The sequence below is a fragment of the Capra hircus genome, chromosome 22 (assembly GCF_001704415.2).
Source record: "Capra hircus breed San Clemente chromosome 22, ASM170441v1, whole genome shotgun sequence".
In the NCBI taxonomy this organism is placed as follows: Eukaryota; Metazoa; Chordata; class Mammalia; order Artiodactyla; family Bovidae; genus Capra; species Capra hircus.
Genome location: NC_030829.1, coordinates 5506878 through 5522866, shown reverse-complemented (window position 1 = coordinate 5522866; position 15989 = coordinate 5506878).

The following is a 15989-nucleotide window of genomic DNA, read 5'->3' as shown; positions in this document are numbered from 1 at the left end:
CAAAGGTCCATCTAGTCAAGGCTATGGTTTTTCCAGTGGTCATGTATGGATGTGAGAGTTGGACTGTGAAGAAGGCTGAGCTCCGAAGAATTGATGCTTTTGAACTGTGGTGTTGGAGAAGTCTCTTGAGAGTCCCTTGGACTGCAAGGAGATCCAACCAGTCCATTCTGAAGGAGATCAGCCCTGGGATTTCTTTGGAAGGAATGATGCTAAAGCTGAAACTCCAGTACTTTGGCCACCTCATGCGAAGAGCTGACTCATTGGAAAAGACTCTGATGCTGGGAGGGATTGGGGGCAGGAGGAGAAGGGGATGACCGAGGATGAGATGGCTGGGTGGCATCACAGACTCGATGGACGCAAGTCTGAGTGAACTCCAGGAGTTGGTGATGGACAGGGAGGCCTGGCGTGCTACGGGTCATGGGGTCTCAAAGAGTCGGACACGACTGAGCGACTGAACTGAAATGAACTGAACCATAAGTTTGATTTCAAACTCTGTGACTCTGTTTCTATTTTGTAAACAAGTTCATTTGTATCTTTTTTTTTTTTTTTCAGATTCTGCATGTAATATCATAGGGTATTTGTCTTTCTCATTCTGACTTGTGATTCAGTTAGTCTGACAATCTCTGGATCCATCCATGTTGCTACAAATGACATTACTTTCTTCTTTTTTATGGCTGAGCAGTATTCCATTCTCAGGTGATGTTAGTGCTAAAGAATCTACCTGCTAATGCAGGAGACATAGGAGATACGGGTTTGATCTGTGGGATGGGAGGATCCCCTGGAGGAGGGCATGGCAACCCACTCCAGTACGCTTGCCTGGAGAGTCCCATGAATGGAGGAGCCTGGTGGGCTACAGTCCAAAGGTTCACAGAGAGATGGACATGCCGGAAGTGACTTAAGCAAGGGCAGCATGCCATACCCACTCCAGGGTTCTTGCCTGGAGAGCCCCAGGGACGGGGGAGCCTGGTGGGCTGCCGTCTGTGGGGTCGCACAGAGTTGGACACGCCTGAAGCGACTTAGCAGCAGCAGCAGCAGCAGCATGCTGTTGCACATGCACACCTTTGTCCTCTCCCCTGTTGCTGGATGTCTAGCTTGCTTCCACGTCCTGGCTGCTGTGAATAGTGCTGCCGTGGACATAGAGGCGCGTGTGTGTTTTCGAGTTATGGTTTTGTCTTGATGTATGCCCAGAAGTGGGATTGCTGAATCATATGGTAGTTCGATTTTTAGATTTTTTAAGAGGCTTCCATACTGTTCTCTGTAATGGTTATAACAATTTACATTCTCTCCAACAGTGTAGGAGGGTTCCCTTTTCTCTACATCCTCTCCAGTGTTTAGGTTTGTAGATTTTTTGACAATGACCGTCCCGACTGGTATGAGGTGATAGCTCATTGTAGTTTTGATTTGTATTTCTCTAATAATGAGTACTGTTGAGCATTATTTCATGTGTCTGTTGGCCATCTGTGTGTTTTCTTTGGAGAACTGTCTTTTTAGGTCTTCTGCCCATTTTTTGATTTTTTTTTTTTTAAATTAAGCTGTATGAGCTGTTTATATATTTTGGAGATTAATCTCTTGATCATCAGTTTATCTGCAAATATTTTCTCCCATTCTGTGAGTTGTCTTTTAATTTTGTGTGTGGTTTTCTTTGCTATGCAAAAGCTTTTAAGTTTAATTAGATACCATTTGTTTATTTTTGGCTTTATTTTCTTTGCTGTATGAGCGGGATTCAAAAAGATACTGCTGTGATTTATGTCAGAGAGTGTTTTGCCTGTGTCTTCCTCTTAAGAGTTTTGTAACATCCCATCTTACATTTAGGTCTTTAATCCATTTGAGTTTATTTCTGTATGTGGTGTTAGAGAGTATGTTCACAGCACAAGCTTGTGATTAGTTAGTTGTCTTTGTACCCCCAGTGAGGGCTGCAACCAGACTGTAGGAAGTGGAGAACTGGCATTCATTATCCAGGTCTGGAGGGTTTGGGGACAATATTCATAGTCCAGGGGCTTTGTTCCCCTGAGTTTTTAGGAAACCAGTACCTTAGATGAGGTCTCAGTGAGTTCTGCCAAACAGATGTAAAAGGGTGTCCGTGAAGAGAACCCAGCTCTGGGGGCCTGGGGATGTGCAGCCAGTCTTGGCTGTGTCACCAACTAACTGGTAGACTTTGAATAAATTGATTGCCTTTTTAGGCCTCATTTTCTTAATCTGAAAAAATGAGACTATTAATAGTACAAACCTAATTCTGTCATTCATTAAGTAAGATAATATTAAGGATTAAATAAGGTTATGATTGTAAAGTATTTAGTATAACACTTAACAGATAATTAGCACTTGATATATAATACAGCTGATTCTTACCATTGCAGTTGATGAGCTGAAGTATATCTTCAGGCCAGCTTTTTCTAGATTGTGTATTACTTTCCTATTTCTGTATAACAAACTGCAATAAATATTTATGACCTCACATGATTTCTTTGGGTCAGGAACGGGGGGCTACTTACCTGAACAGTCTCTGTTGGGGTCTCTCATGAGATGCTGCAATTAGAATTTCCACTGTGACTGTGGTCTTTTGAAGGCTTGGCTGGGCCTGGAGGATTGGTTCCAACATGGCACCTCACATGCTTGGCAAGTTAGGGCTTTTGCTGGGATGAGGTATCATTTCCCCACTGTGTGGGCCTCTTCATAAGGCTGCTTGAGTTTCCTCATGACATGGTGGCTGGCTTCCCCTGTGATGATCCAGGAGAGCATGGCAGAAACATCACTTTCCTTTATGACTTCACCTTGGAAGTCACGCTCATCACTTCCCCAATGTCCTAGAGGTTATGTAGGTCAGCTCCACTTCATGTGGGGGAAGACTATATAGGTGTGAGTACCAGGAGGCAAGAGTTCTGAGAGCCAGGATCTTAGAGGCTGGATCTCACAGGCCTTAAGCCTTCCTTGGACCATATGAAACTAATTCTCACTTGACCAGCATCCAGACAGTGAAGGCTTTTTGACACATGAAGGTGGAAGTTTCAGGAGGAGAAAAGCAAAGATAACTTATGATACCCTTCTTTAGGGTATTACAATCCAGGAGGAAAGGTGGACATACATCTAGGAAGTCAGGGCAGGGAAAGGGATACTTATGAATGAGTGTTTTAGTTCTTGGGTGGGTAACAAATAGTAATCACAATCATAGTATTAATCAACACTTATTGAGCATAATCTTTGTGTAAGAATATACTAAGTCTCTTTGTAGTAGTTCGTTTAATCCAACTCTGAAAGGGAGCAGTACTATTATCCCATTTTCCAGATAAGGCAACGGAGATACAGAGAAGTTAAGTAAAAGCCCAGGGATCACACAGAATAAAATTAGATGAGATTTCTGTCCAAAAAGACTATCTCTAGAGTCCATGTTCTTAAGCCTTACATGTATCAGTCTGGGTTCAATCAGGGAATCAAAAGCACCATGAGAACTATAGAATAAAGAATTACTGTAAGAAATAGACCTTACCCGGGTTGAGAAGAGCTGGAAGAATAATGATCCGCAGCTAGAAGTTGAGAGGTCATAGAAAGGTTATGTATTTGTTGGTTGGTTTGTTTGGCTTAGTCACTAAGTCATGTCTAACTCTTTACGACCCCATGGACGTACCAGGCTCCTCTGTCCATGAGATTCTCCAGACAAGAATACTGGAGTGGATTGCCATTTCCTTCTCCAGGAGATCTTCCTGACCCAGGAATCGAACCCAGGTCTCCTGCATTGCAGGCAGATTCTTTCCCAACTGAGCTCTAAGGAAAGCTATAAGCGAAGCCCTTTGTTGGTTAGGGCGGCCATAACAAAGTACCACAGACTTGCTGGCTTAAATAACAGAAATGTGTTTTCTCATGGGGCCTAGAAGTCCAGACCAAGGTGTCATCAGGGTTTCTTTATTCCAGGGGCTTTCACTTTGGCTTGCAGACAGCCGTCTTCCCGTGGTCCTCACGTGGTTTTTCCTCTGCGTGTGTGTCTCAATTTCCATTTTTTCTAAGGACACTGGTCACATTGGATTAGGGCCCACTCATATGACTTCATTTCACCTTAACCACTTCTTTAAAAGCCCGGTCTCCAAACAGTCACATTCTGAGGTCCTGGAGGTTAGGACTTAACACAAATGAATTTTGTGGAGACATAATTCAGTCCACAGCAGGTCACAAAGCAGTCCTGGTGGGGATGAATGAGCAGAACCTTCAGGAAAATATGGAAGCTATGGCACAGTCCAGCTGCTGGAAAGGCGAAACAAACAGAGCTGATATAGGAGTTCTCAGAGGGTCAGCCTTGCACAGGGTCACCTTGTAGGTCCCTAGCTGCGGGCCTGGACTCAGCACGGTTCCCCAGGACTGGCAATATGAAAGGAAAGTCGTCAAGGACAAAGTGGACCCAACAGCACCTCGGTATCCACCCCTCAACACCTATCACCACCACTGACCTCCAGAGCACAGTGGCCGCCGCTCCACACCCTCATCCAAATCTCAGTTCACTTTTCACAACGCTGACCCAGACCACCTTAAAAAGGGACTCTGGGAAATGTAGTTCGAAACATAACTAAGTGGTCCACAGAACCATGCTGCACATTATATGCTGTATCTCTGGGTGTTAAGGATAAGAAAATGGCAACCCACTCCAGTATTCTTGCCAGAAGAATCCCATGCACAGAGGAGCCCTGGCAGGCTACAGTCCATAGGGTTGCAAAGAGTTGTACTTGACTGAAGTGACTTAGTCTGCTTGTTGGGTGTTAAACTGCCTCTGGAAAATAGAAAATCTGTACAATCACTTCTGTTTTGAAATACACTGTATTGGGGTTTCCATTGGTCAGCATCTTAAATACTATCGCGCCCTATTAAATCCACAAACAAGGCCTTTGCCTCTTGATCTGAGGAGAATTATCAATTCATGATTACCTCCACTAAGGGGAGATAACTCGTATTAAGTGCTGATTGTATGTCGAGCACAGTGCTATGGACTTTTTATGTATTGTGCCATTTAATTGGATAGCCAGCCTAATCAGTGTTATTGTCATGGCTGGTTTGCAGATGAGGGAGCATAGACCCAGAAGGACAAAGGGTTTTTCTCACAATCATACAATCAGTAACAATAAAAATGACAACTGACTTTTGCTGAATACTCGCTCTGTGCCTGGCATTGCGATTTAAAGGCATATTATCAATTCCTAGACCCACAGTCCTGGAGTCAGAGACTAGTGTTACTCCTGCTTCACTGTGGAGGATGCAGTATGGCACAGAACATTTCCGAACCTTGTCCAGGGTCATACAACTACACATGGGCAGAGCCTGTGTGGAAGAGAGACTGTGCTTATCAAACACTGTGTGTGCTGTCCGAGATCGCCCAGAGTCCTTTGCAGTGGGGTGTGGCCATGTGACTGCACATGGGCGGTGGGCTCTAAGCAGAAGTGATATGGGTCACTCAATACAAATGGGTTAGCTGCTGACTCGTTACCAAAATTAACACCTTGGCTGCAGTCCTGTCTGTCCTGGTACCTCTGCTGAGAGAGTGGTGAACTGTGGAGGGTGTGGAGGGAGGAGAGGAAAGCACTGGGGTCAGGGGCGGGATTGGTCTTGCATGGCAAATCGAGAATCAATGTCACTTGCTCAGAATTTGGACTCCAGCTAGCTGCTTAGAGAATGCAGATCACTCTTCTGCGACTGCTGCTGCTGCTGCTGCTAAGTCGCTTCAGTCGTGTCTGACTCTGTGCGACCCCATAGTCGGCAGCCCACCAGGCTCCCCCATCCCTGGGATTCTCCAGGCAAGAATACTGGAGTGGGTTGCCATTTCCTTCTCCAATGCATGAAAGTGAAAAGTGAAAGTGAAATCGCTCAGTCGTGTCTGACTCTTAGCGACCCCATGGACTGCAGCCTAGATCCCACTAAATTGCCATTCCCTGTTCTCAGGGCTTGAGGGTGAAGGCAGCAACATCTCTCTGATTTGGGTAAACAAAAAGGCAAAGACTCGTAGGAACAATTTAACGTCAGCTCTTGTGAACATTTCTCAGCTCTTAAGATCCTGTTACATGGTGTTCCCATGTCTGGAGTCCCCTCCCTGTTCTCTGATGGGCTAAACTTTATGCCCAGGTCAAAGCCCAGTTTAGGCTTGTCTCCTCCAGGAAGTGTGCTTTGCACTGGTTAAGGGGTGGGTAGTTGTTTCCTGGCCCCAGTTATTTGCATTACTGAAACTTTCCAGGCCACTGGAGCCCCTGCTCTCCATGCTGTGCTTTTGAGGACTCCTATCAGTCCCCAGGAGTTTCCCCAGTGGCTCAGATGGTAAAGAATCTGTCTGCAATGCAGAAGAGCCGGGTTTGATCCCTGTGTCAGGAAGACCCCCTGGAGAAGTGAAGGGCAATCTCCTCCAGTGTTTTTGCCCAGAGAATTCCATGGACAGAGAAGCTTCTCGGGCTACAGTCCATGGGGTTGTGAACAGTTGGAAATGACCGCCTGACTGACACACCCAGGTCAGGCCCCATGCGGGCTGTATTCCTCCTCTGGTGAGGTGAAGCGTCCTGGCCCTGCTTCTCAATCATTCTTTGAATGACCAGGACCCTGAAACCCCTATCCCAAATGGCCTTTGCCTCTTTCCAAGAGCTGCAGGGGTCTCTTTCCCAGATTCTTTTCACCAGAGGGCAGATGGTGTAGCTGGCGTGCATGTCTGGTTCTAAAGGACAGCGAAGCTAGATCAAGTTTGGACATATGGGCGGGTGTCCACATAAGAACCCCTGAAGTATAAGGTAGAACCTGGGATGAGAAGAGAAGGAAGGCAACTTTCATAGTCCCTGCAAATGCTGGTAATGGGCTGGCCATCATAGCACTGACTCTGTGATGTTCCTCGGATTGTCCTCTACTAGACTGTGATCATGTTATGAGGGCAGGAATTCTTCCTAATTCCCAGCTGGATGAATTGCCATGTGCCTTGTTAATTGCTGCAGTGTAGAGAAGCACTTGGAAATGGGGCTGCACTACAGCTCACACATCTTCCCGTCTGCAGGAGTATTTTTGTAAAGGCTGAAAGTTCAACCAGGTTCTCTCCCTATGTGCACCATCTGCAGAATTCAGTTGCCAGGGCTGACAATTGCTGGGGTCCAGCCCCAGTGGATCCAGGGTAATTTGAAGCGGGGATGGAGTCAGCGTCCTAGGAATTAATTGCTTAATTAAAGATATAGGGGGAGATTAGAAAGAAATAGTATCGTAGGAAAATTAGTGGAGAAAAAGAGGCTGAATAACTTGGTTTATGTGGGATACCAATAAAGCTTCGAGACAAGACGCTTGCACCACCTACGTAGGCCACCAGCGCCCACTTGAATATCGGAGGGTGCCCCTCCTTGGGCTCCCTCTCACGTGGATCTTAAAAAGCCTGGGCAAAATTAGCAGGCTTGGCGAGCACTCACGCTCCAGATGGGAATTCAGCCAGAAAAACAGAGAACAAGAAAGAACAACATGGGGGAATCAGTCTTCCCAGAAACGGATCCGTTTTCTTTATTTTCGGGTTTGCTTATATACCGTTTTTTACACATAGAGACAAATGGAAATTTTAAAGTCACGTGGGGGTCAGCAGTCCTGACCTTTATCAAAATCAGGTGCTTCATATAAAAGTATACATAAAGGTCTTAGGGGTTTTAATCATCTTCTGGCCATGAGGCCTGCTGACATTTTATGATTCTTTCTTTCTGATAACCAAAAACTCATTTTCCAGGGGTGATTTTTCTTAAACCAGGCACCACCCTCTGAAAGTACCAGATAAAGTTGCATTCCTATAGGGTGAGGGTGTAGTGGGTTACAACTAAGAAAGGAATTTACTTAGCCTAAGGTTAACATGATTAATCTAAAGGTTAATACTTATTTCTCCTATATGCTAGTTATATATTCATTAACATGTATAAGGGCAGGGAATTTAGCAGCAAACATTGGCCCAATAAATGAAAAACCCTTCACCAATATAACTCCTAATCAACCCACTATACTAATAATTTCTAACTTCCTAAAAGAATCTGCCTTTAGTAAATATAAAACATCTCGTGCCTCTCACAGTTGGGAGGCTGTAAACAATCACATGTGGCCAGATGAACCTGTACAGGCAGGCTGGATAACCTTCAGAGGAGTTCGTAAGTTGAAACACTCTTGTCATGCCCAGGAATTTTTATTAACTGGAGCTGTAGGTTAACTCATTCTCCGAGCGAGGTGATGGGGGAGAGCCCCCCGTAAAGTCAGAGGTGTAGGTGAGAGCATAAAACAGTAAAATAGGCAGACTCTGGTTTTGGGGGTAGATGCTCGGGAATAGGGGGTTTCCTGAGGCTCCATCCCACCTTTGCGTATGCTGAGCCTCCTTCCTCATGAACTTTGCCATGGGAGGAGTTCCTCACGCTGGCTCCTGGCAGATAATGAACAAGGAACCCTTCCTGGCAGACTTCCTTCCACCAACTGACCTATTTCTTAAGGGTGAAGCTTCATTTAAAGAATTGGTAAAATCAGTTGACCTTGTAAAACTGTAACGAGACCACACCAACCTCAGAAAACTTGAATGCTGAATTTTCAGTGGCAAGTGGGGGAGAGCGATGGATGTGCTATGAACAAACTCGGTTGAGACTTGTCCATCCAGCAGGATGTTTCCATCCCACCAGAGCGGAATTTCTGACCCAACTTGTTAATTTATTCAGGACCTCAGCAGTTCAGTTCTGTTTAACACTTAATTTTAAAAATTGATTCATTGAGCACATATTATGCTAAAGTGACTTTTGTGAGTCACTTGAAATTTGACCGTGTGGGAATATTTACACAATGGAAATCAACAAACACTACAATCAAGGCTGCCTGCCTGCTGCCCACCTTGACCCATGCCAGCCAGTGCTGCTTACCCTGAGGGAAACCCCATCCTGCTCAGGAGTGGAGACAGGAAACTTTGTCACTTCTCTTTTCTAAATCTTTATTGTTTAAATCAGAGAAGTATATTTGCTTGTTGTAACACGTTCAAAAGAACAAAATGTATGAAACATGAAAGACCAGTTCTCTCTCTCCCAATTTAATGTCCCCTCTCCTACAGAAGGTGATGGCACCCAACTCCAGTACTCTTGTCTGAAAAATCCCATGGACAGAGGAACCTGGTGGGCTGCAGTCCATGGGGTCGCTAAGAGCCAGACACGACTGAGCGAATTCACTTTCACTTTTCACTTTCATGCATTGGAGAAGGAAATGGCAACCCACTCCAGTGTTCTTGCCTGGAGAATCCCAGGGATGGGGGAGCCTGATGGGCTGCCGTGTATGGGGTCACACAGAGTTGGACACGACTGAAGTGACTTAGCAGCAGCAGCTCCTATAGAAGTTAGCTTTGGCATATAGCTTTCTAGAATTTTTCTATGGTTATGCAAAGACATAAAATATTTTTTTAGATAAATGGAATGAAGCTGCACATATTTTTATGCTTTTTATTTCTCTAGAAGTATTTTGTGGACCTTTGTCCAAATTAGACCATATAGATCTATACCATTCGTTTAAATAAACTTCTTCATGACCAGTTAGGTCATTTCACATCTTTGTCCTGTTTTTGCCTCTGCAGATAAAACCCCATGACTGTGTGTGTAAGTGTGTGTCTGTGTCTTTGCACTTGTAAGCATATTTCTTCAGGTTGGGTTCCCAGGACTGAGTTGCTGAGCTGTTAAATATCTTGGTAGATAGTGCTAAGTTATTCTGCAGAAAAATAGTATTAATGCTCCCTGCTTCCAGCAAGCATGGGAATGTTTATTTTTCCAAGTTCTCACCAACAGTAAATGTTACCAATACTCTAGGGTTTGAAAAGTTGTTTAAAGTTATATTTTATTGTTATTTTAAATTGCATTTTCTTATTCACCAGTAAGACCAAGTGTCCTATTTTTCATTTGTATTCTTATTTTTCTTTTGTGAATTACCAATTCACCTTCTGTGCTCTAATTCTATTAAATCACTCATTTTAGAAATCACTTTACAGGAACTCTTTAAAGAAATGTATTTTGACTGTTAGTTTGCAATATGGATTGCAAACATTAGCTTCAAGTCTGTTTGTCTTTTAACTTTGTATTATGTCTATCCATCTAGAAGTCCTATAAAATCAAACTATTCAGGGGAATTTTTCTATAGTTATGCAAAAACATAAAAGCTACTTTCTGTTATACTGATAAAGGCTTTGTATTATACAGGCTGTCTATACCACAAAATATAAAAGCATCAGCTTATATTTTTCTACTACATTCTGTTTTCTTTCATATTTAAGTTCATTTGTTTTTATCTGTCCAGAACTTTATTTTTGTGCGGTATGAAATAAGGATGGAAAAGATATATGGAGAAGAATGCTTTTTGCAGTAGGGATTATAGCAGCAAAAAGCTCCCTAGAAACAATTGTATGTCTATGACTCAGAAAGTACCTAAGCATGTTGTGGGAAATCTACACCATAGGATATTAGACAGCCCCCAAAAAGAAAAAGGTCCACACGTATTTTCATGGAAGGATGTTTCCATTGTATTGGGAGAGGACACATTTCAGAGAAGTGTGCATGGCGTATAGTGTGTAAGGGCTTATGCTTAAGGCCATGTAAATTCTGTAGTGCTGCCTCCATCAGCTGTGACGTGATAGGGAACCTCTGGGGTTAGGCAACGTGGCAGCCCTGTTCACTGCGCCATGAACTGATACAAGTGCTGCATACTTTGCTGGCCTCTGGTGAGACCTCTCATCTCCTTTTTATTTTGATATATCTCTGGGTGTTTTTTGGTTTTTTTTTGAGGAGTGGGGGGTGATTGGGCTTCGAGAAAAGCTCTAGAGAGATTCCATTCCAAGGCATCCAGCAGGACCCTAAAGACATGCAACCCTTCCCACTAAACTCTAGCAGTGCGGACCCTTCCACAATAGCCTCAATTCTCAATTTGCCAGCTTAGATCACACAGTCAGGGGCCTGCTTTCTGTGAATTAGACACTACTCTGTGAATCCAGATTCACCCAAGATCAACAAATGAGAAAAAAAAGTGCTAGTTGTTATAAGTTTCTAAGGTTTGGGATGGTTTCTTATGCAGCATTACTGTGCAGATAACTGATTCTCTCCTTATTCTATGGAAAGAAAGTTCTGATTTTATTGGGACAGCAGTGTGCTCAGCTAAAAGAATGCATTTTGAAAGCTTCCTTCACTGTAGATATGTTTTGTGAGTAAATTCTGTGCAAGATAGAATGCTGAGTCAGATTTCTGGGAAATCTGATTGAAAGGAGCTGACTCCCTGAGAGACACGCCCCTTTAGCCGCTGTCCCTCCTGTCTTCTCCCTGTTTCCAGCTTCACAGATGAAAACTGGAGCTTCAGAGGCTGTCTTGGTCACAAGGTGCCCTTGGATGGGATTCAGATTCTAGGATAGTGGAGGAGAAAGGGAAGAAAGGGTCCCTAAGGACTGTGGAGCCACCTCGGCCGCCTGGATTTCCTGCCTGAAGCCTTCTCTTACTTGAGAGCTGTACGAAGCTTCTGTCTTGTTTAGGGCGCTTCCAACCCTAACTGATGATGTAGTATAATGCTAAATGAGAATGTAGATTTTAATTGTCTGCCTGTGCTCTCGCTGTAAGTACACTAAAAAGAGAACGTGTGAGAGCAGAGTAGAAGATCCTGGAGCCGAATGATAAGATGATGTGACATGAAGGGGACACATTGTGTGTGATGAAGGGTGAGAGTCAGCCTGTGTGCCAGGAAGGAAGCTAGTTTTGCCTTCTAGTTCTAACTATGAGCAAATACTAGTGGTGTCATCTTGGGTACTAATGTAATTCCTCAGGGCCTCCGTTTGCTTATTTGCTCATCTGCAAAACGGAAACAGCACAGTAAACTACTGTTATATACCTGAGGTTTGCAATCTGCCCTTCCCCAGATTTGTATGTTGAAATCCTAACTCCCAGCTTGATGATACTAGGACATGAGGCCCTTCAGAAATAATCTGGTCAAGAGAGGGGCCCTCATAAATGTGACTAGTGCCTGTATATGCAGGACCTTAAACAGCTCTCTAGCCCTCTTTCTAGCGTGAGAGAATACGAGAAACATTTGGCACTCTGCAACCCAGAAGAGAGTTCTCACCAGGTACTTAACCATGCTGGCAGCCTGATCTCAAACTTTCAGCCTCCAGCAATGTGAGAAATGAATTTCTGCCGTCTATAAGCCTCCCAGTCTGTGGTACTTTGTTATAGCTGCCCAGATCAGGACAGGCAGTGTGCCAGAGGGTATCTGAAGCACACGCCCACTCAGGAAGCTAGTTTTGGCTTCTGGTTCCAGCTGTGAACAAATACTAGCAATGTCAGCTTGGGTCTGTCATTTAACTTCTCAGAGTCTCAGTTTTTGTATCCACAAGATGAAGCAATACAGTAAAACCCTGTTGAGAACTTCATTGTTATAAAGTGAAATTAGTCAAGACTAGTGACTGTGAAGATTATCATCCTTACCGGGATACATTTTTGAGAGTAAAACGGATGCTACTGAGACTTCTCAGGCTGCACTAGGTGTATCGCAGCTGGGATTGGGACTGGCCTTCCATCCCATGGAGTGAATTTTAAGTCCAGTGTTTGGTGCACACGTTGCTTACGATAACTCTCCTAGTTCATACGCATATAATAAATGAGGACATATTTAAAAATTTTTTTCCCATAAGGTAACTGTTTAGTTTAGTTCAGTCTCTCAGTTGTGTCTGATTCTTTGTGACCCCATGAACCACCAGGCCTCCCTGTCCATCACCAACTGCGGGAGTCTGCCAAAACCCATGTCCATTGAGTCAGTGATGCCATCCAACCATCTCATCCTCTGCTGTCCCCTTCTTCTCCTGCCCCCAATCTTTCCCAGCATCCAGGTCTTTTCAAATGAGTCAGCTCTTTGCATCAGGTGTTGGAGCTTCAGCTTCAACATCAGTCCTTCCAAAGAACACCCAGGACTGATCTCCTTTAGGGAGATCCAACCAGTCCATCCTAAAGGTAACTGTAAGTACAACTATACAGTCATATATTCTTTCAGTTCAGTTTAGTTCAGTCACTCAGTTGTGTATGACTCCTTGCGACCCCATAGACTGCAGCACGCCAGGCCTCCCTGTCCATCATGAACTCCTGGAACTTGCTCAAACTCATGTCCATCGAGTCGATGATGCCATCCAACCATCTCATCCTCTGTTGTCCCCTTCTCCTCCCATCTTCAATCTTTCCCAGCATCAGGGTCTTTTCAAATGAGTCCGTTCTTTGTATCAGGTGGAAGGATTGAAGCTTCAGCTTGAGCATCAGTCTTTCCAATACATATTCAGGATTGATTTCTTTTAGGATTGATTGGTTTGATCTTGCAGTCCCAGGGACTCTCAAGACTCTTCTCTTACACCACAGTTCAAATGCATCAATTCTTTGGCACTCAGCTTTCTTTGTAGTCCAACTCTCACATCCATACATGACTACTGCAGAAACCATAGCTTTGACTAGACAGACCTTTGTCAGTAAATTAATGTCTCTGCTTTTTAATATGCTGTGTAGGTTTGTCATAGCTTTTGTTCCAAGGAGCAAGCGTCTTCCAATTTCACAGCTGCAGTCACCATCTGCAGTGATTTTTGATGCCAAGAAAATAAAGTCTGTCACTGTTTCCATTGTCTCCCTGTCTATTTGCCATGAAGTGATGGCACCAGATGCCATGATCTTCATTTCTTGAATGTTGAGTTTTAAGCCAACTTTTTCACTCTCCCCTCTCACTTTCATCAAGAGGCTCTTTAGTTGTCTGTTTTCTGCCACAAGGGTGGTGTCATCTGCATATCTGAGGTTATTAATATTTCTTATCCCTGCAATCTTGATTCCAGCTAGTCTTTCATCCAGTCTGGCATTTTGCAAGATGTACTCTGCACATAAGTTAATAATCAGGATGACAGCAAACAGCCTTGACATACTCCTTTCCCAATTTGGAACCAGTGTGTTTTTCCATGTCTGGTTCTAACTGTTGCTTCTTGACCTGCATGCAGATTTCTCAGGAGGCCAGTCAGGTGGTCAATTCCCACCTGAAAATTCTTGAAGAATTTTCCTCAGTTTGTTGTGATCCACATAGTCAAAGTCTTTGGCAAAGTCAACGAAGCAGTAGATTTTTTTTCTGGAACTCTCTTGCTTTTTCATGATCCAGTGGATGTTGGCAATTTGATCTCTGGTTCCTCTGCCTTTTCTAAATCTGGCTTGAACATCTGGAAGTTCTCAGTTCACATACTGGTGAAGGCTAACTTGGGGAATTTTGAGCATTACTTTACTAGTGTGTGAGATGAGTGCAATTGTGCAGTAGTTTGAACTTTCTTTGGGATTGGGATGTAAACTGACCTTTTCCAGTTCTGTGGCCACTGTCGAGTTCTCCAAATTTGCTGGCATAATGAGTGCAGCACTTTCACAGCATCATCTTTTAGGGTTTCTAATAGCTCAGCTGGAATTCCATCCCCTCCACCAGCTCCTCATCACTATGAAGTGATGTTTCCTAAGGCTCCCTTGACTTCACATCCAGGATGTCTGGCTCTAGGTGAGTGATCACACCATCGTGATCATCTGGGTTGTGATTATCTTATTTGTATAGTTCTTTTTGTATAGTAATTCTTGCTACCTCTTCTTAATATCTTCTGCTTCTGTTAGGTCCATACTGTTTCTGTCCTTTATCGAGCCCATCTTTGCACGAAATGTTCCCTTGGTATCTCTAATTTTCTTGAAGAGATCTCTAGTCTTTCCCATTCTGTTGTTTTCCTCTATTTCTTTGCACTGATCACTGAGGAAGATTTTTTCATCTCTCCTTGCTGTTCTTTGGAACTCTGCATTCAGATGGATATATCTTTCCTTTTCTCTTTTGCCCTTTGCTTCTTTTCTTTTCTCAGCTATTTGTAAGGTCTCCTCAGACACCCCTTTGCCTTTTTGCATTTCTTTTTCTTGGGGATGGTCTTGATTCCTGTCTCCTGTACAATGTCATGAACCTCCATCCATAGTTCATCAGGCACTCTATCAGATCTAATCTCTTGAATCTATTTCTCACTTCTACTGTATAATCATAAGGGATTTGATTTAGGTCATACCTGAATGGTCTAGTGGTTTTCCCTACTTTCTTCAATGTAAGTCTGAATTTTGTAAGAAGGAGTTCATGATCTGAGCCACAGTCAGCTCCTGGTCTTGTTTTTGCTGACTGTATAGAGCTTTTCCATTTTTGGCTGCAAAAAATATAATCAGTGTGATTTCAGTATTGACCATCTGGCAATATCCATGTGTAGAGTTGTCTCTTGTAATTCTACAATAATCCCATGTTTTATGCAGCTGAATTCTGGCCCTCATTTATCCCCCTCATATGTAGAGTTTTACTGTAACAATACAGTAAACTATCAGATGACTGTCTGATGACTATCTTACAGGTGACTCTGTCCCAGGTTTGTGACAAGGATCACATGAGCATCTATAAAGAACAGTGCTTTGAAAACCATAAAAGCTTATGGGAATATTAGGTGTTTTCACCAAATGTAGGAAAAGTGTGAATGACAGTAATCACACTGGAACATAAAAGTCAGTGGCAGAGAGATGACACCGGCAGACATGAAAGCTGTGCAAACAAGAAAGCAGTTCTGTCTCCTCTCCAGCGCTCATCTCCTGAATATGACCTTTGGGAAAACTGTGGTGAACACATCTGTAGTCAAAAATAAGGAAACAGAAATGGAAGCAAAAAACAGGTATGCATACAGTATTATCCAAGCTGAATTTCCCTGCCAGCTAAGCTCATTATAGCATAATTGTTATTGTCACTGACTCCGATGTGTTATTAAGTACAAAGAATTATGATGATGATTGCTGTTGTTGCAGTTGTGTAGTAAATTGGCTCTTTTAAGGCACTTGAAAACATCGCTCAATTTTCCTGTAGGAGCAGCCCATGGAGGGGTGCAGTTAGTTGCTCTGCCTGGCCATGCACGCGTGTGAAACTTAGCCTCAGATATGTTCATCACTTGCCTAGTTCCCTGTATG